Source organism: Microtus oregoni, unplaced genomic scaffold (genome assembly GCF_018167655.1).
Source record: "Microtus oregoni isolate MIOR12 unplaced genomic scaffold, Mior012 000014F_ref0000157, whole genome shotgun sequence".
Taxonomy (NCBI): domain Eukaryota; kingdom Metazoa; phylum Chordata; class Mammalia; order Rodentia; family Cricetidae; genus Microtus; species Microtus oregoni.
Genome location: NW_024543073.1, coordinates 42,779,256 through 42,804,791, shown reverse-complemented (window position 1 = coordinate 42,804,791; position 25,536 = coordinate 42,779,256).

The following is a 25,536-nucleotide window of genomic DNA, read 5'->3' as shown; positions in this document are numbered from 1 at the left end:
ATAAATATAAATAAATAAATTTTAGAGGTACAAGTCAATAAAAATAACCTTTAAAAATACCCTGATTCAATATTATAAGACAAAGAACTCCAAAGATGCCATTAAGTTCCTTTAGGTTGCCCTTCTAGTGCTCGACGTGCAGTCTACACTAGTGGCTTGATCCCAAGTGAGACTCATTTGGAGAAAAATCATTTTTTTGTTTGCAGTGGTTTTCAATTGGAGATAGCTTCTGGGTAAGAAATGAGGGTTTGTGTCTACTTCTCTTCTTAGTGCTGGGACCCTATCTGGAGCAGACACCTGCAGACCTGTGAATCTCAGCACAGTCTCTGTGAGTTCATATGTGCACTGGCCTTGTTGTGTTAAGAAGACCCATTTCTTTCATATCCTCCTTCTCCTTCTCCTAGCTCTGAAAACTGTTCTTCCTTCTGCAGGACTCCTTGAGCCCTGACGGAAAGAATTTGGTACAGAATCCCCTTTAGAATTACTTAAATCTTTGTTGTTACCATTTCCATTTAATATTATTGAGAGAATTTTGTTCTTTCCTTCATTGATTGTTCTTATGGTTTATTGAATTATAATTATTGCTACTTCATTCATCCCTTCCCCTAATAGTATTAGGGGTTGCTGGTTTCCTATGTTGGGTATAAAGGGATTAAGAACAATTCCTTAATTTATAAGAATAGGTACTCAATAAACTCTTGTCTAGTGACTTCTACCTGTTTCCTCCTCCCACCACCTCTTGTTCGGCATCAAGATTATTTATTATGCTGAATTTTTCTGACTTTCTTTCTCTTTCTACCTCAATAAGGTGATATTAGACCAAACCAGATGGAATTTAGCTTTCAAGTAAAGTGATTGAAAAGCAACAACTTTGTAATTTCTTGCAAGAACTAATTTCTTGCAAGAGCTAATCTGCATACCACAAAGAACCAAGGAGATAACCATTATATTGAACTGGCACCATGTGTGGTTAATTTTCTTAGGCAAAATCTAACAATGTTTCTCAGAATTTTTATCAACATTAATTATTTGTCCCAACCCTCTGGGGACTGGAGCAGGAGGGTTACTACAAGTTTGAGGCTAGCTTGGAGCTATGTATCAAGTCCCTGTCATTAAAAGACAAAGATGTGGCTATTAATTTAACTTGGTGTCAGCTTTATCAGCATTTCTAACCTTACTTCAAGTTTACTAGCCTTAGACCCTGGCTTTCATTACACAGATATCCAGTGTGCTTGTTCTGCATCCCAAGATCCATCCTTCCTGATAGGAAAGTCCTCCCAAATGTTATTGCCTTAATGCTATCATTGTGATGCTGTTGTGTGGGCATGATGTATGTATTATTCTCTTTCTTCTTCCCAGAACACTCATCCTTTTCTACCAACATGACATTGCATTTCAGTTTCCCATCAATTTCATATACAGCTTCAGTTTCTACAGAGTGTTGGATTGTGACATAGAGTGTGGCAGACTTCTCGACCAGCGAGGAAGAATGACCACCACATCAGGATTCCACTCAGATCACGCTTTTACTGGAGTGCCCTTGATTGATGGGGAGCATGGGACGAGAGGGTGGGAAAACGAGGGACTGGGAGCAGAGAGGCAGGGAGCGAAGGGGAGAGGCAGCAGGAAGCGAAGGGGCCGGGCACTTAGGCAGCCGCTTAAATAGGGAATTGGCACATGGGTCGCCCTGTGATTGACTGCCACCAAGAGCTGACACCAGACCGCATCGGGATAGGCTCAAGGATCCTCATCCACTGTGCAGGCGGGAGGCAGGACGCACAGCTCTCAAAGCCATAGCCAAATATGGAGTTGTTTATAACCAACAAGACAGGATGTTGGCACCATCTTGTAATGGCGATCCTGTCCGACTCACTACAATAGAGCAATGAACTTCAGTGATTAGGATGCCTAGCTAAAAATTATATGATAAAAGTTATGCCAGAGGACGGTAGCTGTTAGAATTAGTGTGATACTTACCTTTAGTTTCTGTGAGAAAATACTATGATCGATGGCAACTCAGTGAAGAACAATTTTATTTAGGGTTGCAGTTCTAAAGGGAGAGTGCATAATTGTGGGACTGGCTTGAGAGAATGCAGCCAGAACAGGGAGCTGGCTAATCGCATTTTTTTGACATAGTAGGAAAGCAGAGAGAGAACTGGAAGTGAGGTGAAATGGTAAATACTCAAAGCCCACTCTCAGTGACATAGTTCCTCCAACAAAGCTGCACCTGCTAAAGACTCCATAATCTCCTCAAACAGCACCAGGCCTTTTCTTTTGGGCCACCAAACAACTTCCAAATCACAACACAGAGACTAATTATTAGTTATGATTGCTTGCCTACTTAGGTTTGTTTCTGGATAACTTTTAAAAATTAACCTGTTTTTCTCTATCTACCTTTTGCCTTGTAGCTTTTCACTTTTGAATCTGTATATCTTACTTTCACTGCTTTTTCTGTTTGCTGGCTGGCAGCTGGCTGACCCCTGGTATCTTCCTCTTTGTCCTTGTTTCTCCTGAGCCTAGATTGTTCCTTCTGTTTATTCTCTTTGCCTGTTAGCCTCACCCATACTGCCTCTGCCTAACTATTAACTATTCAGTTCTTTACTAGACCAATCAGTTGCTGTAGACAGGCAAGATGAAACAGACGCAGCCCATCTTTATATAATTAAACAATGTAGCATAAACAAATGTAACACATCTTTACACAGCTACAGTAAGATTCTATAGCATAATCAAATGTAACACCTCTACACAGCCACAGTAAGATTCTATGGCATAAACAAATATAACACACCTTTACACAGCTACAGTAAGATTCTATAGCATAAACAAATGTAACACATCTTTACACTGCTACGGTAAGATTCTATAGCATAAACAAATGTAACACATCTCTACACAGCTACAGTAAGATTCTATAGCATAAACAAATATAACACACCTCTACACAGCTACAGTAAGATTCTATAGCATAAACAAATATAACACACCTCTACACAGCTACAGTAAGATTCTATAGCATAAACAAATGTAACACATCTTTACACAGCTACAGTAAGATTCTATAGCATAAACAAATATAACACACCTCTACACAGCTAGAGTAAGATTCTATAGCATAAACAAATGTAACACGTCTACATAGCTACAGTAAGATTCTATAGCATAAACAAATTGTAACACTCTTTGACCAGTTAAAATAATATCCCATGACACCTGGCAACCAAGTGTTCAAGTAGGATGTTCTCACGAAAACCACCACAGAAGACAAAATGAATTGTCACTCAAATAAAAGGGTAGAGGTCATAACAATAACATTAAAACAACAAACCTAAACAGAGACTATACTAGGCATTTAATTCAACCATAACCTGGACATATCTTGTGAGATGCTCTGTTTGTGAAATGGGCTGTGAGGAGTAGTTCATTTTTTTATGTTATCTGTATCTTCCCACTCTATATTTCATGCTGTAGGTTTTTTTTTTTTTGTAAGAGCTGCAGTAGATTCCATACACTTTGACTATAATTTCTGGAATATATTTTAATTTCCCTTGTTTCCCCCACATTTTCCTAAATTTCTTTACAAAAGAAGCAATCCCTGTTCTTGAGATAACCATTCTTCTGTTCTTTATATAATGTTTTTTCATAGATCCCCATTCTTTATCACAACGCTGTCTAGTTTCATTAGAAAGTAGATGAATTACAGCAAAATTACATGAGTATTTTATGATTTATCTTTAGCTAGGAGCAATAAGAATATTAAATGTTAGGGCAAGAGGTAGAACATATTTGTTTATTTTATTTATGTTATATTTCTTTATTTTAAATTTATTATTATTTTTTTCTTTGAATGGTGTTGAGAGGCAAACCTAAAACTGGGGGAGGGCTTTGCTTATGAACTACATGTACTTCACAAAACACGTGTATTTTAATTTTATCTTAACAATTAACTACTTGAGGCATTGTATATGCCCGCATTATTGAAGAAACTGGGTGGGAGGAGCAGAGTCTAAGTTCTTTGCTGAACTGGATCAACGTCACTTTTTCTATATTAGAGGCTTGTAAGCGTAGACCTGAACTTCTTTACTTGAAGGTTTATCAGTGATAGTACTAGAAATTGCCCAAATTTTCCGCCAGTACACAGTGAACAAAGGACAAATCCAGTCCTATCTAAGATACTCACATTGACAACCAAGCATCCCCTTTACTTCCTCGCCAATGGAGTTTTGTTTGGGATTGACGAGACTGTTACATTGACTCAAAGAGTAAGTTAATACAAAAATATTTAGGAAAAAAATAAGAAATTGAGCAATTACTGAGTCTTGTTCCCAAAATTTCTTTGTTTTCTTCTTGGGTCAGGCTTTAATGGAACTTTCAAAATAGCCATCTCATTTCATGGCAGAAAAGGAACTGTACATAGTTTAAAAGTAGTGTTTAATTGTTCTTGATTCCAAACCAAGTGTGAGGATCCCCTTCCCCCTGCTGGGACAGTATTTGCTCCCAGGGTCTCCAGGCCACAGACATCTATGTCTTCCGCTTGCTTTTGTTTTGGGCTTATATTGGAGTATTTTATTAAAACAAAATACAGTTGCTTTTTAATAACTGTGTCATTCTTCCTTCATCTATATGATTACATTCTAGCTCATCAGCCATAGCGCTGTTATTTAAGAAAAGAGAAGAGGGTAAAAGGAGAACAAGGCAATTACAAGGTGAGTCTCTATTTTCAAAGTAATTTCAATTAACTTTTATGGAAGTTACCCAGCTAACACTCCAGCAAATGTTACTGTAACCGATCCATTGAATTTGGCAATACAACTGTGAAGGAAGTTAAGCTATGTATTTTTTTCAAATGCACTAAAAATGTTACTCCCTAGACCCTGTGACATGTTCTCTATGGTCTAATGCAAATTAAGACCACCGCGCTCCAAGGATCTGGGAAGACAGGGTCATAATGGGAACACTAGCAGACCTTTCTCTCCTGCAGCTCTGCATGGGGTCATTAGGATATTTTATGGAGGTGCCAGCGGCAGCCTCAAAGAACATGGCAAAGAGCAGGCAACATAAGCAACTGTAAAAAGAAAATAAAACAAGAACCCAGTAAGAGATGAAGACAATTAAAAACATAAAGGCAACGGAAATGCCCATGGTACATTTTCCATTTTCTGAAACCTTGGGTAATAGCATGGGCATCTTGTGCTTTATCAGTTTAAGAAAAATATTTCTTATACTTCTAAGTTCACAGTTCTCTGGTTCTTTGTAAGAGAGGGTGAAAAGACTACTTACCTCTCAAAAACCACGTTGACAATCTCTTGTTGGAGTTACCCTTCTGCACTCTTTCTTAGCATCTCTCAGGAAATCTATCCAGGCTGACAGGACATGAATAACAAACCGGATCAAAGCCTGCGGCTCTGTTTTGAAGGTTGCTAACCTCTCACCTTTCAGTGTTACAGATGAGAACACAGCCCAATTTCTATGTCCAAAAGCAGCTAGTTAGCAACACACAACAGAGCAAAAGAGATCTCTTCACCACAGTTAAACTCTCTGGTTATCCTAAGTAAAATAATGATGAAGAGTAATCCTATAATCAAAATACGTCATAAGTGGTAACCAACGCTAGCACATTAAGGGTTAGCCCCTTGGTTATTCAAACTCCAGTGTGTTTAGTTTTCTTTTACAGTAATTTGTTTAGGAAAGTATCAAAACATATATTTTTGTTTAGATTTTTACTGAAATTGGGCAAATTTCTCCACTATTTCCCATCAAAAGATGTTGTGTTCCAGGTTTCCCAAGGTTAAACCTGCTGGAGCTGTAAGCTACCAGGAAAGCAGCCCCCCTCTTACCATTTGCTTTGAATGTATGAGTGCAGATACTCTTTACATAATCTTTTTTCTAGAACAGAAAATTAAATGTGACCACAAAGTCTGTATTGTTCCAATATTTAGAGGATGTTTGATGAAAAGTTTGGCAACTTAATTCCCATAAAATGATTAAGTAGGAATAATATTGGCAAGAGGTAGCTATTGCGTCATATTTGGGAAGGTGTACAGAGAAGGATCCTAAGTAGAAAAGTCTCAATGTCTCTCTGCCCTCTTCCCCCTTCTCCCCCTCCTTTCTCCAGTAATATTTCTTATTTATTTTCTTTTCTTCTTTTTCTTTTTTTTTTTTTTGGTTCCTGTCCTGGAACTAGCTCTTGTAGACTAGGCTGGCCTCGAACTCACAGAGATCTGGCTCCTTCTGCCTCCCGAGTTCTGTGATTAAAGGCGTGTGCCACCACCACCCGGCCAGTAGTATTTCTATAGGATTCTTACTCTTACAAAATTGAAACTAGGGCCTTAAAATTAAGTATGAAGCACATTGCAGGCTACTATTATTATAGATGTTGCAATTAATCTGAAATGGACTGTTTTGTTCTCCTCAGAAATAGTCTTTTTCTAGACAAATTAATTATACTGGTGTCTTTTCTCCATTACCAATACTGAGAAATCACTATGGTGTTGTCAATGGGCAAGGCAGTTGAGGGTCAGATCTATCCCTTTGGTGGACTACTGATGGCAGAACTTGTAGGATGGGAGAGGGAGGGACAAAGCTGCTGTGTTACTGGATGGCCAGATGGGCATTGCAGAGGTGATTTTGTACATGCATAGACTGTTATTGGTCTTTTTCCCAAGTTGCATGACTCTGTAGCTGGAATTCTGTTTTGTGTAGGAACTTGGGCTTCTACTGTCAAGGTTGGCTGCCAGGCTGAGTTAGCTCTACATGTGCCATTTTCTGGAAAGCCATTTCAAATGGTTCTTGAGCAAATTCTGGAGAATTTTGTCCTGGAAATTTAAGCACTTTTTCATTTAATAAATTTATTGGGTTTGCATTTATGTCTTCCATTTTGAGGCACAGAGAGTGTTGAAGCACTGGACAAAATGAAGTTGAACAAAATTCTTCTCTCCAAAGCAATCTCATTTATGACAAACCAAATAAAGTAGCTTTGTAAGATGAATAGTTGAGTCAGCATTAATATTTTAGTAAATCACTTGGCTACACATATGTCCAGGGTGGCTGGATTATACAATTCTTAACACAAAGAGAAGAGTAAGGCCTGAGTACATGCTGAGAGCCCTTTAGCCTTGAACTCAGTCTCTAGAAAGATAAGAAATCAACAAGAATTCATAGATACAAAACAAGCATTATATCACTCAAGAAGACAGCTGGCAGAGACCAGTACACAAATTCCTATCATAGCAGAGTTAAAGCTCAAAGAGGGTAGCTTTGGAGAACAGGTGTAATAAAAAGTTGAAAGGTCAAAGCCTTTTATTAAATCTGTAGAAATCTCTATACAAATAGCAAGCACATTAGCCAGGCAGGTGGTACATGCATTTAATCCCATTATGGGGAGGCAGAGACAGGTGGATCTCTATGAGTTTGAGGACAGCCTGGTCTATAAAGAGAGTTCCAGGGCATCCAGGGTTATTACACAGAGAAACTCTGAAACCCTGTCTCAAAAAAGAAAAAAGAAAGAAAGAAGAAAAGAGAAGGAAGGAAAAAAAGAAATAAGAAAAGTCAAATTTTCAAGAAAAACTTAATTTTAATGTCTATGATTATAATAAAATAGGTTCCATAAACGAAGAATCCAGTTGACAATACCATGTCTGAAATCTATTGTGTGTATATGTGTGTTTCAGGCAAGAAGCACCTGCTTGGAATGGTGAGATCTCTCCACCCCCCCCCCCTTTGCCTGTCTTCCTTTCTGCTTCCTATCCTCCATAAGATGAATTTCCTTGCCACAGTTTTCAGCCCTGCTTTGGGTCCAAAGAAACAAGTCCAAATAAACATGGACTGAAAGCCCTGGAACCATGAGTAAAAGAAAATCTTTCTTTCTTTCAAGCTGTTTATCTCCTGGGTCTTGTGCAGCAAAGTTTCCATGTGGCATGAATTTTCTTTTTATTCATTTTTAAATGTCCTTTTGGAGCCTTCCTTCTGAACCCAAGAAAAAATCATGTATGGCATCATGCATCCTTAATGATAGTACTGGAAAGAGGTGTGTTGGAGACAAGTGAATTCCAGGAGGTGACTGGGCATCCTTCTGGATCAAAAGGGAAGCCTGTGGCTCAGTGAGAGACCGGGTCTCAAAATTATATGTGTGTGTGTGTGTGTGTGTGTGTGTGTGTGTGTGTGTGTGTGTGTAGTGTTAAAATTGTATGTATGTATGTATGTATGTATACATGTATTTCTATTGCCACCACCATGGAGAAGATATTGAACAAGACATTTCAATGTCAACTTCTATCATCAATATGCACCTGTATGGGTAAGCACACCCACATAATCACAGACACATATATGTTCCCACAAATTCCCTTCAGACTCTTTCATTGACCCACTGCTAATTTAAATGTGTGGTTCAGTTTGTATGTATTTATATATTTTCTAAAATCTTATGTATCTTTTTTTTTTTTTACCAAAGTGATCACAAAAGATACCGTATGAAATTTCATTAATGAAAAGTTCTTGAGGTTGATTTTGTGGTCTATATATGCTTTTTCTCAAGAGGGTTATGTGTCACATAGTGCTTATGTGAAGTGAACTGTAAATGTCTGCTAAGACCATATACTTCAGCTTTGATGCTTCTATGCTAATGTTGTTTGTGAAGTGTTTTTTTTTTTTGTCTTGGAGATTATCCCTCTCCTTTCAAATGTGTCCAGGTTATAGCCCATGGGACACATGCATTCCAAGAGAGGTAGGAATATGGCCCAACATAAACTGTGATTTATGTGATTTTCTTTGCAACATGACCATGCGTTTTTAAAGCATGAACTTTATAGATGACAACATCTTGTCATAATGTCAAAAGGTTGGATAAGCCCATGAGATTGCACAGTTTTCTATCATAAAAGCCAATGTTCTTGTTAGGTGCACACAGCATTAAAGTACAGAGAATTGACTCCTATAATGTCTTCTCTGACCTCAAGTGTATTCCTGATATGAGAAAACTGCAGCACACACACACAAACAAATGAACAAACAAATAAATAAATAATCAAATATAATAGTTTTAAAGATACAGTTTAAATGTATTAAACAGAAACAAAATTGAGATTCAACATTATATTGTCTATAACAATCTCACTTTACTACAAAAGAGAGTGCAAAGATGGAAACCCATTGCTTACACATTTTACAAACCTATTGCTTCAACATTTTTCATGATCTTAGTCTCTTTTCAGTTTTTGTCTTAAACTGATGGCATGGGACAAGGGTAAAGCCGAGAGGATTCACCTTAGGCCACCTTCACTTGGGATTTGCCTCCATCTTCTCAACTTCTCACTCTTTACTGTGAATGTCTTTTTCGGTAAAGTGAGATTTTTATAGGCAATGTAATGTTGATTATTATTTTTGCTTCGATTTAATACTCTGTATTTTTTAAAGATGTTTTATTTATTGTTTATCTTGTGTGTGCGTGCATGTGTATCACAAATGCACTTGGTGGTCATAGAACACATTGTAGGAGGCAATTCTCTTCTTAAACTATGGGGGTCCTGGGGATCAATCGAGGATCATGAAACTTGATAACAAGGGCATTTACCTGATGAACCATCTCACCAACCCCCACTTTTTAATTAGTGAATATCTGTTTACATCCAAGGTTATTACTGACATTAAAGAATTATTCCTGTCACTTTGATGAATTGTCTTTGGTTATTTGGAACACTCATTTTCTTTTAATTCTATTGATGTTCAGCTCTTTGGCCTGATTCCTGTGTTTCTGATAACATTTCAGTAAGTTTTCTATGCCTTTGACTGTATTTTTCTCATCTTCAGATATTTAAACAATGCACACACTTGTCTGATTGCTGAAGTCCTGTAGGTCTTGAATACCCTTTATTTTCTTCTTCTTTATCTTTTTCATTCCTTTGTATCATCCCCTTCTTTGCCCCTTACCTTCCTCCACCCTCTTTCTCTCTTGACAGGAATCTTCCCAAAGACATGATCTCCAGCGCAGATTCTCTCCTGTATCATGGAGGTCACTGTTGAGATTTTGAACTGCATTCTTGTTTGACTATCAGCTCTCCAGTTACACAGTTTCTGTTAGGATCTTTTGAAAATCTCTATTTCATTGATGGATTTCTCACTTAGATCTTGATTTTGTGTAACCATTTGTTTGTAATCTCTGTATTAAATTGAAGTTCTCATAACGATTATTTCAAATTTCCTTTTTGTCACTTTCTTTTTTATTGATTTTTATTGAGCTCTACATTTTTCTATGCTCCCTTCCCTGCCTTTCCCCTCCCTCCTTCAACCCTCCCACAAGGTCGCCATGCTCCCAATTTACTCAGGAGATCTTGTCTTTTTCTATTTCCCATGTAGATTAGATCTATGTAAGTCTCTCTTACTGTGCTCATTGTTGTCTAAGTTCTTTGGGATTGTGGTTTGTAGGCGGGTTTTCTTTGCTTTATGTTTAAAAACCACCTATGAGTGAGTACATGTGAGTCTTTCTGAGTCTGGGTTATCTCACACAAAATAATGTTTTCTAGCTCCATGCATTTTTTTTTTTTTTTTAGTTTTTCGAGACAGGGTTTCTCTGTAGCTTTGGAGCCTGTCCTGGCACTAGCTCTTGTAGACCAGGCTGGTCTCGAACTCACAGAGATCCGCCTGCCTCTGCCTCCCGAGTGCTGGGATTAAAGGCGTGCGCCACCACCGCCCGGCTTCCATGCATTTTTCTGCAAAATTCAAGATGTTGTTATTTTTTTCTGCTGTGTAGTACTCCATTGTGTAAATGTATCACATGTTCCTTATCCATTCTTTGGTTGAGGAGCGTTTAGGTTGTTTCCAGGATCTGGCTATGACAAACAAAGCTGCTGTGAACATTGTTGAGTACATGCCCTTGTGGCACAATTGAGAATCCTTCGGATATATACCCAAAAGTGGTATTACTGGGTCTTGAGAAAGGTTATTTGCCAATTTTTTGAGAAATTGCCACACTGACATCCAAAGTGGCTGTACCAGTTTTCATTCCCACCAGCAATGCAGAAATGTTCCCTTTTCTCCACTGCCTCTCCAGCATAAGTTGTCATCAGTGTTTTTGATTTTGGTCATTCTTACAGGTGTAAGATGGAATCTCAGAGTTGTTTTGATTTGCATTTCTCTGATGACTAAGGATGTTGAACATTTTCTTAAGTGTCTTTCAGCCATTTTAGATTCCTTTTGAGAGGTCTCTGTTCAGGTCTGTACTCCCATTTTTTATTGGATTATGTGTTCTTTTGGTGACCAATTTCTTGAGTTCTTTATATATTTTGGAGATCAGACCTCTGTCTGATGTGGAGTTAGTAAAGATTTTTTCCCATTCTGTAGGTTGTCATTTTGCATTGTTGATAGTGTCCTTTGCTTTACAGAATCTCCTCAGTTTCAGGAGATTCCACTTATTAATTGTTTCCCTCAGTGTCTGTGCTGCTGGGGTTATATTTAGGAAGTGTTCTCCTGTGTCAATCTGTTCAAGTGTATTTCCCACTTTCTCTTCTATAAGGTTCAGTGTGGCTGGCTTTATGTTGAGGTCTTTGATCCATTTGGACTTGAGTTTTGTGCATGGTGATAGATATGAGTCTATTTTCATTCTTCTACATGTTGATGTCCAGTTATGCCAGCACCATATGATTTCTTTTTTCCATTTGATATTTTTTGCTTCTTTGTCAAAAATCAGGTGTTCAAAGGTGTGTGGATTGATATCTGTATCTGTTATTTGGTTCCATTGGTCCTCCTGTTTGTTCTTATGCCAATACCAGGCTGTTATAGCACTGTAGCTCTGTAGTAGAGTTTGAAGTCAGGGATTGTGATGCCTCCAGAAGTTCTTTTATTGTACAGGACTGTTTTGGCTACCCTTTTTTTTTTTTTGCTTTTACATATGAAGTTGAGTACTGTTCTTTTGAGGTCTATGAAGAATTTTGCTGGGATTTTGATGGGCATTACATTGAATCTGTAGATTAGTTTTTGTAAGATTGCCATTTTTACTTTATTAATTCTACCTATCCAAGAACATGGGAGATCTTTCCACTTTCTGGGCTCTTCTTCAATTTCTTTCTTCAGAGATTTATAGTTCTTGTCGTACAAGTTTTCCACTTGTTTGGTTAGAGCTACTCCTAGATATTTTATGCTATTTGTGGCTATTGTGAAGGATGTTGTTTCTCTGATTTCTTCCCTAGCTCTTTTATCATCTGTGTACAAGAGGGTTACTGAATTTTTGAGTTAATCTTGTATCCTGCTACATTACTGAAAATGTTTATGAGTTGTAGAAGTTCCTTGGTAGAATTTTTGAGATTGCTTATGTAAACGATCATATCATCAACAAACAGTGAAAATTTGACTTCTTCTTTTCAAATTTGTATCCCCTTGATTTCCTTTTAGTGTCTTATTGCTATAGCTAGGACCTCAAGAACTATGCTGAATAGATATGGAGAGAGTGGAAAACTTTGTCTTGTTCCTGATTTCAGTGGAATCACTGGGAGTTTCTCTCCATTTAGTTTGATGTTGACTGTTGGCTTGCTGTATATTGCTGTTATGTTTGCGTATGTTCCTTGTATCCCTGCTCTCTCCAAAGCCTTTATCATGAAGGGATGTTCTATTTAGTAAAAAGCTTTTTTAGCATCTAATGAGATAATCATGTGGTTTTTAATTTTCAGCTTGTTTATATGATGAATTACATTGACAGATTTTCATATGTTGAACCATAATATGAAATGACCTTCTTTGTCTCTTTTGACTGATTTTACTTTGAAGTCTATTCTGTTAGATATTAGGATAGCTATACCCATTTGTTCCTTAGGTCCATTTTATTGGTATATTTTTTCTCAACCCTTTACTCTGAGACAATGTCTATCTTTGAGGTTGAGATGTGTTTCTTATATGTAGAAGAAGGATGGATTCTGGTTTTGTATCCAATCTGTTAGCATATGCCTTTTTATAGGTGAGTTGAGTCCATTTACATTAAGGGATATTAATGACCAGTAATTGCTATCTCCTGTTAATTTAGTTTTCATTGTTGGTGATATTAATTTGTGTGTTTTTCCTTTTTTGGGGATTTGCTGATATAAGACCACCAATTGTCTGTGTTTTTGTTGATGTAGCCAACTTCCTTGGGTTGGAGTTTTCCTTCTAGTATTTTGTGTAGGGCTGTGTTTGTGACTAAGTATTGGTGAAATCTAGATTTGTCATGAAATATCTTGTTAAGTCTATGATGATTGACAGTTTTCCTGGTATAGTAGTCTGGGCTGGCATGCATGGTCTCTTAATATCTGCGTAACCCTTGACCACAGCCTTCTTGCTTTCATTGTCTCCATTGAGAAGTCAGGTTTAATTCTGATAGGTCTACCTTTATATGTTACTTTGCCTTTTTCCTTTGCATCTCTTAATATTCTTTCTTCACTCTGTATGTTTAGTGTTTTGATTATTATGTGGTGAGGGGGCTTTTATTTGTATTAAGTCTATTTGATGTTCTGTTAACTTCTTGTATCTTCATAGGCATATGTTTCTTTAGGTTGGGAAAGTTTTCTGTTATGATTTTGTTAAATATATCTTCTGTGCTTTTGAGTTGAGCTTCTCCTTCTTAGATTTGGCCTTTTTATGGTGTCCCATATTTCATGGATATTTTTGGTTAAGCTTTTGTTAGATGTAATGTTTTCTTTAACTGATGAGTCTATTTCTGCTATTATATCCTCAGCGCTTGAGATTCTTCCATCTCTTGTATTCTGCTGTTCATGCTTGCATTAGTGATTCCTGATCATTTTCTCACGATTTCTGTTTCTATAATTCCCTCAGCTTGTGTTTTCTTTATTGTTTCTATTTCTATTTTCAAGTCCTGAGTAGTTTCTTTTGTATGTTTGATTTTTTTTTCTTGGTTTTCTTTAAGTGATTTGCTGATGTCTTCCAATTATTTGTTTGTTTGTTTTCCTCCATTTTCTTTAAGGGAATTTCTCATTCCTTCTTTAAGAGTTTCAAACATTCTCTTTTTTTTTATTTTTATTTATTTATTTATTTATTTGGTTTTTTTTTAAATTTATTTATTTATTAAGGATTTCTGCCTCGTCCCCACTTTCTTGAAGTTATTTTTTAGGTCATTCTATTCTGCTTCATCCATGTTTGGTTGTTCAGGTCTTGCTGCTGTAGAGTCTTTAGGTTTTACTGGTGTTGTGTTGCTCTTTGCAGTGCTGCATGTGTTCTTACCTTTCTTTTCTGCTCATCTTTTCCTCTAATAGGTGCGGTTGAGGCTGTCTGAGATTCTGTTGAATAATCTTCTAGGTGCCAGTGAATCTGAAGCTCAAATGGTTTTTCCTTGTGGTACAGTCAGCATTATAGATCTAGTTACCCCATTGATTACTCCTATTCCTTGAGATAGCTCAGTGCTCCTGTGCTTTGCTCTGCTTCCTTGGAGTTTGCTGTCGCAGGCCTACTTTGGCCTGAGTTGTCAGCTTTGTTCTGTTTCTGTAAATCCTGATCTGGATCCCCTCCTGCAGAAATCCCTGGCTTGGAGTTGGACCTGGAAAGGTTTCTGGCTCTAGTCTACTGCTTTGAAGGTCTCAGGCTTGGATGTGCCTGGACCCACAGAGGACCTGCTTACTCCCTCAGAGGTCCCAGACTCACGCCTGACTCCCTGCAATCTCTGGTTCCTGTCTATTCCCTCAGAGGTCCCAGGTTCATTATTTCAAATTTCTTAGCAGTTGTTTCATCCTTTTAGTTTTCTTAGAAATATGTTGCTGTAGAGTTGTGAATACTGAAAGTGTTTTATCACTTCAATTTTTTGTATTTCTTATGCTTCTGTGATATGATTTGCATATATAATGGATCAGATAGCACTATTACTTTTCTCATGTGGTTTCCTTAGTAAGCAACTTTTTTTTGAAGATGTTGACTTGACAATGTTGTTGTTGACTTTAACTCCTGCTGGTCACTGTAATGTAGACCTGTTAAGTTTCTTTTCTCTTGATAATTAATTGGGTCACAGTTTATAACATGGTACAGTTGGAGAGGCATACAGTTCCTATGACTCAGACAACAGTGAAGATAGTCCAGATGTTCAGGCAGTTGTTAAGCAAGTAGAAGTGGGTCTGAGGAGTTCGTTTCATGACTTCTCCTACAGCATGAACGATGGCCCCACCAGGCTGCTCATAGCTGCTCATAGCTCTTCATCTTCACACACACCTTTATGGTGATTCCAATCTTCTTAGACACAGACTCTCCTTGATGGTATTTTCAGTAATTGATATTTGAAGGCTTTGGCTATTTCATTCTCATCATCTCACTTGGGATTTTATGCCCAGAAAGCCATACTACCGATGAAGAGATTGACAAGAGCTACTTAGTACCTAGAGAAGCTCTGTTGTGAGAATAAATCATGACTGTTTCTTAACCACTGTCTGCTCCAACCTTGCCAATGAGCACAATACATGTCTTCATGTTTATGCCTAGACAAACCCTTGAAAATAGGGCTGAGAAGTAAAAACTGAAGATAGTAAAAAGCTGAAAGTTTGGGAAAGACACTATTTTTTTGTGTGAGTCCAGAACTCTTTGAACAAAATAGTTATTTTTGTTCAAACAATTTATATTTATATTATAATTATGTGTGTGTATGTTTATCTGGGTGTGCATGAATGGGAGTGCCCTGGAGATGCCAGATCTTGTGATTGTGAGCCACTCTAAATAGGTGTTGGGAACCAAACAGGTCATCTGGAAGAGCAGTATGCTCTCTTAATCATTGAACCATCTCTTGAGCACCTGTGTAATAAAATTTGAAAGATATACTATCCCTAACACAACACAACACAACAAAACAAACAAAAACAATGAAGAAGCTAACAAATGCCTGTGGCCACTTAAACACGAGTCACTTCTTGTTGCTTCTTGATATAGTAAGCAGTACGGTTGGGTTCTTGTAAAGATTACCTCTTAAGAATGCATCTAACACATTCAGTATTTAAGTCTAGGATCCGCCCATTAGATCACTTAAATGGCCCATTAACATTTCACAGCTCTTATACTTCCCTAGGAAATCAGTAGTGTAAATAACCCCCCTGTGTCAACTAACACAGAAATGATGATAGCTAGGCTGCTGGAAGTTTCATAGGGTGTACATTCTTGAGACTCCATCAAATTTTTCTATTATTTAAACTGCAAGATGTATAAGCTGTTTATAGAGGAATGAGCCGTAGCCCCTGTAGGTCAACAGGCACCTGAGTTATGCATAGGAAATGGACAGCAACAGCATACATACTGAAGTTTGGCATTGCAAATTTAAGGCAATGACTGTAACCATAAAAGCTTCTTGAAAACTCTGCCTTCCCAATGGTCTATATCCTACAAGGGCCTGCCTCTATGGTCGGGGCCATGCTCTTTATGCCTGAAAGTTTAATTTGTTATCACCATTTACTATGTACTACTTTGTTTTCTTTTTGCTAAAGCATCTTTAAAGCCCATTTAAATTATCTCACAGTTTCAACATCTGATGAATAAAGAAAACGATACCTGTGTGCTTCATTTGCAGTTCACATAAATAAGGATGTCATTACATAGAGAGGGGTGCAGATCTAGGGGAACTGTTTATCTTGGAAATCGTGGAAATCGCTATTACATGACTGGTGCTTGAAAGTTGTGTACTGTAATGAGCTACTGTTGCTAGGTACACTCTTAATATAGGTTTTTAATGCCATTTCTGATGGAGAAGTTAAGTGGCGCACATGGTTACATGATGATGAAAGAGAATCAGAGCCTTGGAATGCAAAGACCTTTGTTACTTCAGACTTTAGTCTGCAGAAGCAGAAAGGCAGAAGACCACTTCTATAAAATGTTGTAATTTGAATAGCAAAAGATGATCTAGAAATAGCTTTTGGAAGTAGATGCTGAAAGCCACTGTGTGTCTAAGAAATATCATCAATGATAAATATGGAATATAAGAAAGGCTAGGTAAGTTGACTGTAGCTTATACTTGCAAATGGAAAAAATGTTTTATTATATTTCTATTCATAATCTCAAAGATAATATGGAAATACATGATAATCCTAATAATAACAGTTTTAATAATATTATATAGGATTTCTGGACAACTATTTAGTGCGTGATTGTTGCTGAATGCTTTATGTTTAATTTCCTTATTTAATTCTATCAATATCCTAAGAGGTAGGTGCTTTTGTTATTTTCATTTCTCAAATAGAAAAACTCAGGTTTAAAGAGGTCAAATAAATTATTCAAGGCTATGTAAGGAATAAAGAAATATCATATCTATATACCTCAGAAGTTCAGCATTACACTCTTTGTTAAAATTATCTCAAATAAACATCTTGGCATCATTTGCCTCTTTGTATACCAAGCTAGCATTTCTGTTTTAGGATCCAGACAACTGAGTCAGAGACAAAGAGGGAGGGACAAGTGCTTTCCTTCTCTCAACAAAAGTATTTATTGAAAAAAATGATGAAATTTTCATAAATCTGTCAACCTTGTTTCAGACTTTTCTTTCTAAAGCTCATAAATAGAAAACAGAAGCTTCGTGTATGATTAAACAAAAAAGTAGTTGAAAATCCACTTCTGGAGCCTCAATAATAGTTCTGTGAATTCACATTAGTTTTGTGGACCTAATTTTCCTGAGATATCCACTTCTTAGTTCTGTCTTCTGGGAGGTGTTAGTCTTCCGAATGATAAACTATTTCATTGTTAGGATCCCTCTGTGGAGCCAGATGACAACCTATAATCTCACTGGTCTTTCAGTTTGAAGATACTAGAAACTTCTTAAAGAGCTGGTTCAATAGCTCAAAGTCAAAGGGAAGCAAACTTCCTGGCAATCTTTCTTCCCTAGCTTCACCCTGTTTGAGTCTGGGGCTGTGAGCAGCAAGATGGTGAGGAAGGATCTGATGGTGTCTTACTGTCTTCTGGAGATTTTGCCAACAAGACAATTATTTTCCCTTCTGAAAAACAGTCTTGAGCTAGAAATGGCAAGTGACTTCTTTGTTTAGGCAAGAATCTGGTACAGGTCTCAAGAATCTAAAGAAGTATTTGAGTCACAAAAAAGCTTCAGGTCTTTGTTAAGGCCCATTATGGAAGGAGTTGGGGAAAGCAATGCTGCTCTTTTCACCATTCTGGCAAGCAAAAGAAAGAAAGGAGAAACAGAGACCCCCATCCTTTGCAAAGGTACACACAGAATGACCCAAAAAACCTCCCCATTAGGTTCCAGCTCTTAATGATTCCAGCCACTCCCAGTATTGGCCTGCGGTCCGTTCCTTCATCATATGAGCATTTCGGGGATGCTCGAGATGCAAATCACAGTAGAAGGGAAAGTGAGACTCAGTATTTTTGAACTTTCTACCATTCTGCAGTGGGGGATCACCCTATAAAACACAGATGCAGAATGAGCCTATCAGGGATCATAAAGGTGACAGAGCCTCATCAAGAGCTAAGAGAACCAGACAAGTGAAAGGTATGTGTGGAAGACATGGATAAAAACCATTAAATCACGTAAGCCCACATTGACAGTCAGCAGAAAACTGTGCATATAATTGCTTATGTGTGAAATCATTAAATAGTTAAACCATGAAAAGAAGATACAGAAGGAAAATATCTAAGGATGAGAAAAAAGAAAACAAACTATAAACCTTTTAACTATATGAACAAACAGAAGTATTTCTTCAGAACAGGTTAAAGAACCATAGGGATCAGACAGTACTACTGTTCCCTTCAGGCCTAGGCAATCTGTAGAATAGCTACCAATAAAAATTGTAATATGTCTAGTAGAGAAGATGTTCCAATTAGTAAAGACAGGCATACCCCTCAAAGCCTCAGCTCTTACTTGGATTTGCATAAAAATAGAGCATTGGAAATACAACTGGAGAAGTAGTAGTAATTGAAACCAACCAGTAAGCTCTTTCAGGCAATGAACTATACAAATTAGCTCTTTTCTCCCCCAAAGGTGGAAACAGAAGTGGATTTAAGAGGAAAGGTTTGGAAAAAAGTTGTATTTCAGTAATACAGCTAACTAACTAACCCTGTGGTTATCCTAGACACCGCCAGGGCTATCACTGTATTGTCTTGGCTCTCTCACACTGCTATAATAAGATGCCACAAACTGAGTGGCCTAGACAGCAGGTGCCTGTTTTCTCATGGTTCTTAGGTGTTGGGTGTTTATGAAGGAGTCAGCATGGTTGGTATCCAGTTACCGACTTAGAGATGTATGAATTCTTGCTGTCCTCTCCCGGTTGTCTCTCAATGTTTTTGAGGAGAGAGCAAGCTCTGGTCTCCAACCTCACCATGAAGGGGCCACTTTGGTAATGTAATCTAACGCTAATTGCTTTCCAGAGTCTTCCTTTTCAGATACCCCAGTGGAGGAGACAGGGGCACAAGCATTCATCTCAACATCATATATTCTTGTCATGTCTTATACTGTTAATGGGGCTAGTCTGAGAAATGGGTCATTAGGTGACTCTCATTGTGTGAGCTTTGTGAATATATTTCCATGAACACAGATGGCTCCAACACAACCTCAGTAGTCTTTTAGAACCTTGGTGTTATATGCAGAGTGTTGCTTTAAGGCACTATTATATGGTGACTAATTATAGTTCTAATTTATGTGCTCAAAAAGTTGGAATCTTCTCAATGGTCTCTAAAATATATTTTTACACCCTCTGTCTCAGGCATCCAATACTTCTTCCATGGTATAGATTCATGATCTTCTTCAGTCACAATGATCTCTTTGCTTCCCCTCAAACACACTGAATGCCCAGTGCCTCTCTGAAATGCTCTTCTGAGTACGCACTGGAGTTACTCTCAATTCCTCAAGATCTCTGTTCAGATACTATTATGTCAAGAGGAATTTCTCTGGAGCATGATGACATACTGTCTCTTTCACCTGTTTGTTCTATTTTTCTCTGTACTTACCAACACTTTGAAATGTATATATTGCTTGTCATTCTTTTCTCTACCTTCTCCTTAATGTCCACACCTGTATTAGCATACAGTAGCACTGAAGAGATCTTCTTCAGACTGCTGCTAAATAATGTACCACATATGCTACACAAACACACACACGCATGCGTGTATACACACTGACAAACACATATACACACATACATACACACATATACACACATACATACACGCATTCATGCATCTACATGTGTCCACAAACACACAGTCACAAATACATACAAACACATAAACATACACATACATACACATGTCCACACTCACGCCATCTGAATACTAACTGTAGTACCACAAAAACCTTGGTTGAACATCTTGCTAAAGTTCTCTGCTCTGCAGTAAATTGTTTCAGCTGCAGTTCACAACCTGAACCATGCAAGTGGCCCAGACCAATCAGAATTTTGACAAAAAACGCTGGCAGTGTTTCAGAACAGGTGCTTGCCCAATGTTACTTGAAGCTGTTTGTTATAAAGAGTGAACTAAGACTTAGACTAAGATTTAAGTAAGATAGCTCTGCACGTGAAAGAAGCTTTCTGTCAAGGCAGCCAGATCTCAGTTCTGAGAATCACATGGTAGACGACGTAAACCAATGTCTGCAGGCGGTCCTCTGACCTTTGTGTGCATACTGCCCACACATAATAATAATCACGTAAAGTTATGGTTTAAGCCAAATTTTAGTAAAGACTGCCAAGAGGACAGCAGTGGTAAGACAGTCCTACAGACTACAGCAAGAACTCCTCAGGCAAATGTAGGGGATGTTACCAACTATATAAAACCATGCACAGCCCAAGACAGTGTGTTGATGAAAATGAAAATCCTCCTCTTGGAAGACTGCAGAAGTATCTCTGGTTAACTCCGGCAAAGTAAATAATTTTCTTTATGATACTCTTCTGGCAATGTATTGATATGTATAATGTAGTGGCCTGAAACCACAATTGCTTTGTAATGTCAACTCAGCAGAATTCTCTGGACTCTGTCTCTTGAAATATGGTGAGTCTCTTGCTAAATGACTCACTTACAGGACTGGTCATTTGATGTTGCCTGTCATCTGGAGCTCAGAGAAGGCTGAGGACAAAGGGGCTAGTGTTATGCCCAAGTCCGCAAAGTCCCCGCTAAAGTCAACTAGGAAACCAAGTCCCATATGTAAAAGCAAAAAACCTTCATTTTAATCAAGTTTGCAAAGTCAGTCTCTCCACTCTCTGGTTATTCCAATACGTTGGACGTGTGGAGAGACCGAGTTTGCAAACTTGATTAAAATGAAGGTTCTTTGCTTTTACATACAGGACTCAGTTTCCTTGTTGGCTTCAGTGGGGACTTTGCAGATTTGGGCATAACAGCTAGTTACTTTCTGCTTGGATAAAAAACCTTGTGTGCTTTTATGGATTTTTTTTCTCTTATTCCATAGATATGTATTATATTTGGGTTTATAGAGGAAGACTCTGGAAAGTATATAGAAGATTGGGGTCATTCTATTTCTTAGCCTGGGAAGGAATACAGCATAACGCTTGATATGTTCTGTTGAGTTAGGCAATCAAAAGATTCTCCTGGGCCCAAGGGGATGGGACAGAATCAGACTTGATATCCTTAGCAAATGAGGCTTCACAGCAGACTAGATGTGTTGTCCACTATTTGAAGAGTGGACTCTCCCATGCATCCGGCCCCCACTTTTGTTCTCCTGTGAATTCTCACAGCCTCTGTGATGCTCTGTGTACCATTCTTTCCCCACAGCCTCTGGCTCTGGGCTGCCTCTGCGTCTGTCTGCATCCTCATCACTATTTATGCAAATCCTCTGTCTTTGCTTTTACAGCAACGCTTTAGTCAACAATGATCCTTGGGCAGTTCATTTTTTCAAAGTCTTGCAGGATTTCTTTCATTAATTATTAATAATCTGAGATTTGTTGATTTATTTTTGGTGGCCTTGAAAATCTGCTTATCTTTACCCATATTAGGTAGCTTCTGCTGTATTGCGTGTGCCTTCAGGGTTCTTCATTTCTTTATTTATTTCCCCACTATGTAGCAAAGAAGGACTTTTCCTTCTCTTACGTTGACAAGATGAAAAAACAAGAAAATTAGGTTAGTTGCTGACTAGAGCTTGGAAAGAAATTGAATGTTTCCCTTCTTGACATGTGGGGGGCCTGACATTTTCTCCAATATGCTATTAACTTGCCTTTACCCAAATAGTTACAAACACCCCCATAGGGCAACTTTCCTTTTACAGCAGATTAGGCATGGGAACCCTTTCTCTAAATTAAGCCTTCAAGGATTGGCCCAGCAGCCACATGGCAGTTGTAAAGCCCACCTTCCTCTGCTCTTTTCCCAGACACATTCCATGCTACCAGAGAAACCACTAGAGACTGCTTTTATCTTTTATCTTTAAGAGGAGGGAGAACATGAGCAAGGAAGTCAGGACCACGAGGGGCACACCCATCCACTGAGACAGTGGGGCTGATCTATTGGGAGCTCACCAAGGCCAGCTGGACTGTGACTGAAAAAGCATGGGATAAAACCGGACTCTCTGAACATGGCGAACAATGAGAAGCCAAGGACAATGGCACAGGGTTTTGATCCTACTTCATGTTCTGGCTTTGTGGGAGCCTAGACAGTTTGGATGTTCACCTTCCTAGACATGGACAGAGGAGGGAGGACCTTGGAATTTCCACAGGGCAGGGAACCCTGACTACTCTTTGGACTGGAGAGGGATGGGGAGAGGAGTGGGTGGAGGGGGAGACGGGTCGGAGGAGGGGGAGGGAAATAGGAGGCTGGGAGGAGTCGGAAACTTTTTTTCTTTTTCTCAATAAAAAAATTAAAAAAAAATAGAGGATCAAGGATTGAGCTACCCCTGTCCTCCCTCAGTACTGTCCCTTTAATGGCTGGTGGCATGTTTTTTTTGTTTGTTTGTTTGTTTGTTTTGCAATTGTAAGTTTAAGACTGGACTCAAGGTTCAAGTGTAGCCCCAGACTTCCAGAGAAGTTTCATGTAATGGAGGTAGGGTTAGGCTCTCTACTTCAAATTGCCAGGGCCCTTCTAGAATTCACTTTCAGGGTTGCCCAGCACAAGTGACGACACGGAGAGAATCCTAGTGGCTTGCAGCCCAGCATAACCTGTTGCTATGCCTACAGTAGTCAAGTTTTTCACTATAAGAACACAAACAATGCTTTGGCACCTCACTGACAAAGCCTTGTCAACCTGTTTCTACTTGATTCACTGTGCCAAGGGACCGAGGGAACTGTGGATACACATTTTCTGACTGTTCCTTCCACCTAACTCTTGCTGAGAAGGCACTGGGTTCTCTGCATATAAAACACAAGGCACAATTGTACTTGGCTTTGACTCAGAATAAAATTCTACAAGTAGCATAACTGAACTGATGTCTGATGTCTTAACACATACATTGAAAACATTCTTGTCTGTATATTTGCCACCAGGTGTCTGACTTGGAAATGAAGTACTGGAAATTCCAAGGCAATAGGCATCCTTAAATGCTTGCTTGAATCTCTCAAAACAAGACTTGATTCACTATCTTCCCTTGGCAAACAAGCCTTCATCACAGGGGTTGTGCGTGTGTTTTCCTGGGAACCCTTTGCGGTGTACACGCTCAGGGTGTAGGTTTCTTAGAATAAAGAGGGATTTAACTTCAGAGGAAACTAGAGATAATTTAATTCTCCTCACCCTAGAACAAACTATCCCATGGTATTTCATTCATTCTTATCTTTATTTTCACCTGAAAAGAAAACAAACAAATAAACAAAAAAAAAAATAGAGGATTTCCAAGAGCAACTAAAAGTCTCAAGTAGTTACAGTATTTCCAGATTTTCCCCAGCAGACCCTTGTGAATCTTTCCAAGATTTGTTTGGGGTAGCATAAAAATGGATATAGACAAAGGTCCAGAGACCCACATGGATGTTGATACACAAAAATAGATACCAAGTTCTCTGTCTGTTGGCTCTATATAGTTTGTTCTCTCTCGCTTTCCTTTTTCCATCATTGTTTTGCTACTGTCATAAAAATCGATTTAGGCTGTTTGTTTGTTTACTTTGTTTATGGATAGCTACTCAACCCATTGATTTGACAGCTGAGGCCATACTGTCCAGAGTTCTATGCTATGCTGGGTCTTTACTAGCAGTGAAGTAGCAGGTTTTATGACATTGCTAGTTTGGAGAACATTGTCAGATCTGTCAACTTCACCTTGAAATATTTTTTGTGGAAGTGTAATAAAGAATGAAAGCTTTCTGGACTAGCTGCAATTCATCTAACCAATGAATCAGATTAGTTGCTTTCTGCACTCAGGCGGCATCAGTGATCAAGGGACAAGGTCCCTGGAAGAAGAGCACATCTTTATAAGAGAAGGAAATGTGCAATAATTTACAAAGGAGGCCATATAACATCTTGGAGAGGAAAGTGAAGAGTTGAATCATCACAAATCAGTAATTATGACCGTCTTAGGGGTGTCTGAGAGTTGGCCTCCTCTGTGGAAGTAGCTGTGCACATGACCACAAGTTCAGCTTCAGTACAACACCCAGGGGACTTCTCTGAACCTCTGCTCTTGCTTCAGCTTGTTGGTGCTAGAATGACCTCCATAAAGGCAGTGTTCCAACTCTGCTCACTAAGGGACAGAGAAATATGGGTCAGAAGACTGGTGTCTGGGCAACTGGATGCAACTCATAAATTTGCAATAATTGCTTTTAATCTACACTCCATTTTTATTTGTCCTGAAACTCAGACCTGAATAATCAAACAACCATGTATTCACTTCACCCAGTAGACCTTGGACCACCGTCTGCTCCCTGACTTCCTGGCCAAGCATCCCTTCTGGGAAAGGCTTAATGGAAACACAGCAGGATAGAACTCATTGCTTTTCTTTCTTTGTTCCATCTGTCTCCTCTGCCTTCTGGGAGATGGCTTGTTCAACTTTGCATCGCTTCTCCTGTTCAAGGCACAGTTCTCCACCTGTGCTCCCGAACCACTGCTTCCCAGCCTCCTCCCAGATGTTGAATATGCAGTGAACCTGTTTCTCATTTTCCCAGTGCATTAAATCCCTCATCTCCTGGACATTTTCACAAATCTAAAACTCTGATGATGACTTTTCCATAGAACACACTCCATTCTCGCTGCCTAAAGTTTGTATTGCTGCTTTCTCATCAGCAACCAAAGCCTTCTGTGAAGTACGCTGCATTTCACATCACATCCAACTCACTTCCTTCTGGCATTTCAAAGCACTGATGGGCTGAGGATGTGTCTCAAGTGTAGCCCTGGGATTTACCCCTCCAGGTCCTGACACAGGGCTATCTCTACATCTGCATTGTCAAGGTCTTGAGTGATCCACTGATTGCTATGCGTTTTCACTAGTCTCAGCAATTTGACATTGTTAGGTATGAATCTGCACAAATATCCCCTAATTACTATCAGAGACACGAACCTTTGTTCCATCCCCACAGTGATGCATTATCGGGGCCTCTTCTGGGTCTATTTCAAACATATTCATGTTTGTGTTCAGTAAGTACATATGTATACAAGTACACTAATTCTGACTAGGACTTCACATTTTTGCCACTGTCATACAAATAAAATAGAACAGAATTTCTGACAATTTAAATACCCCAC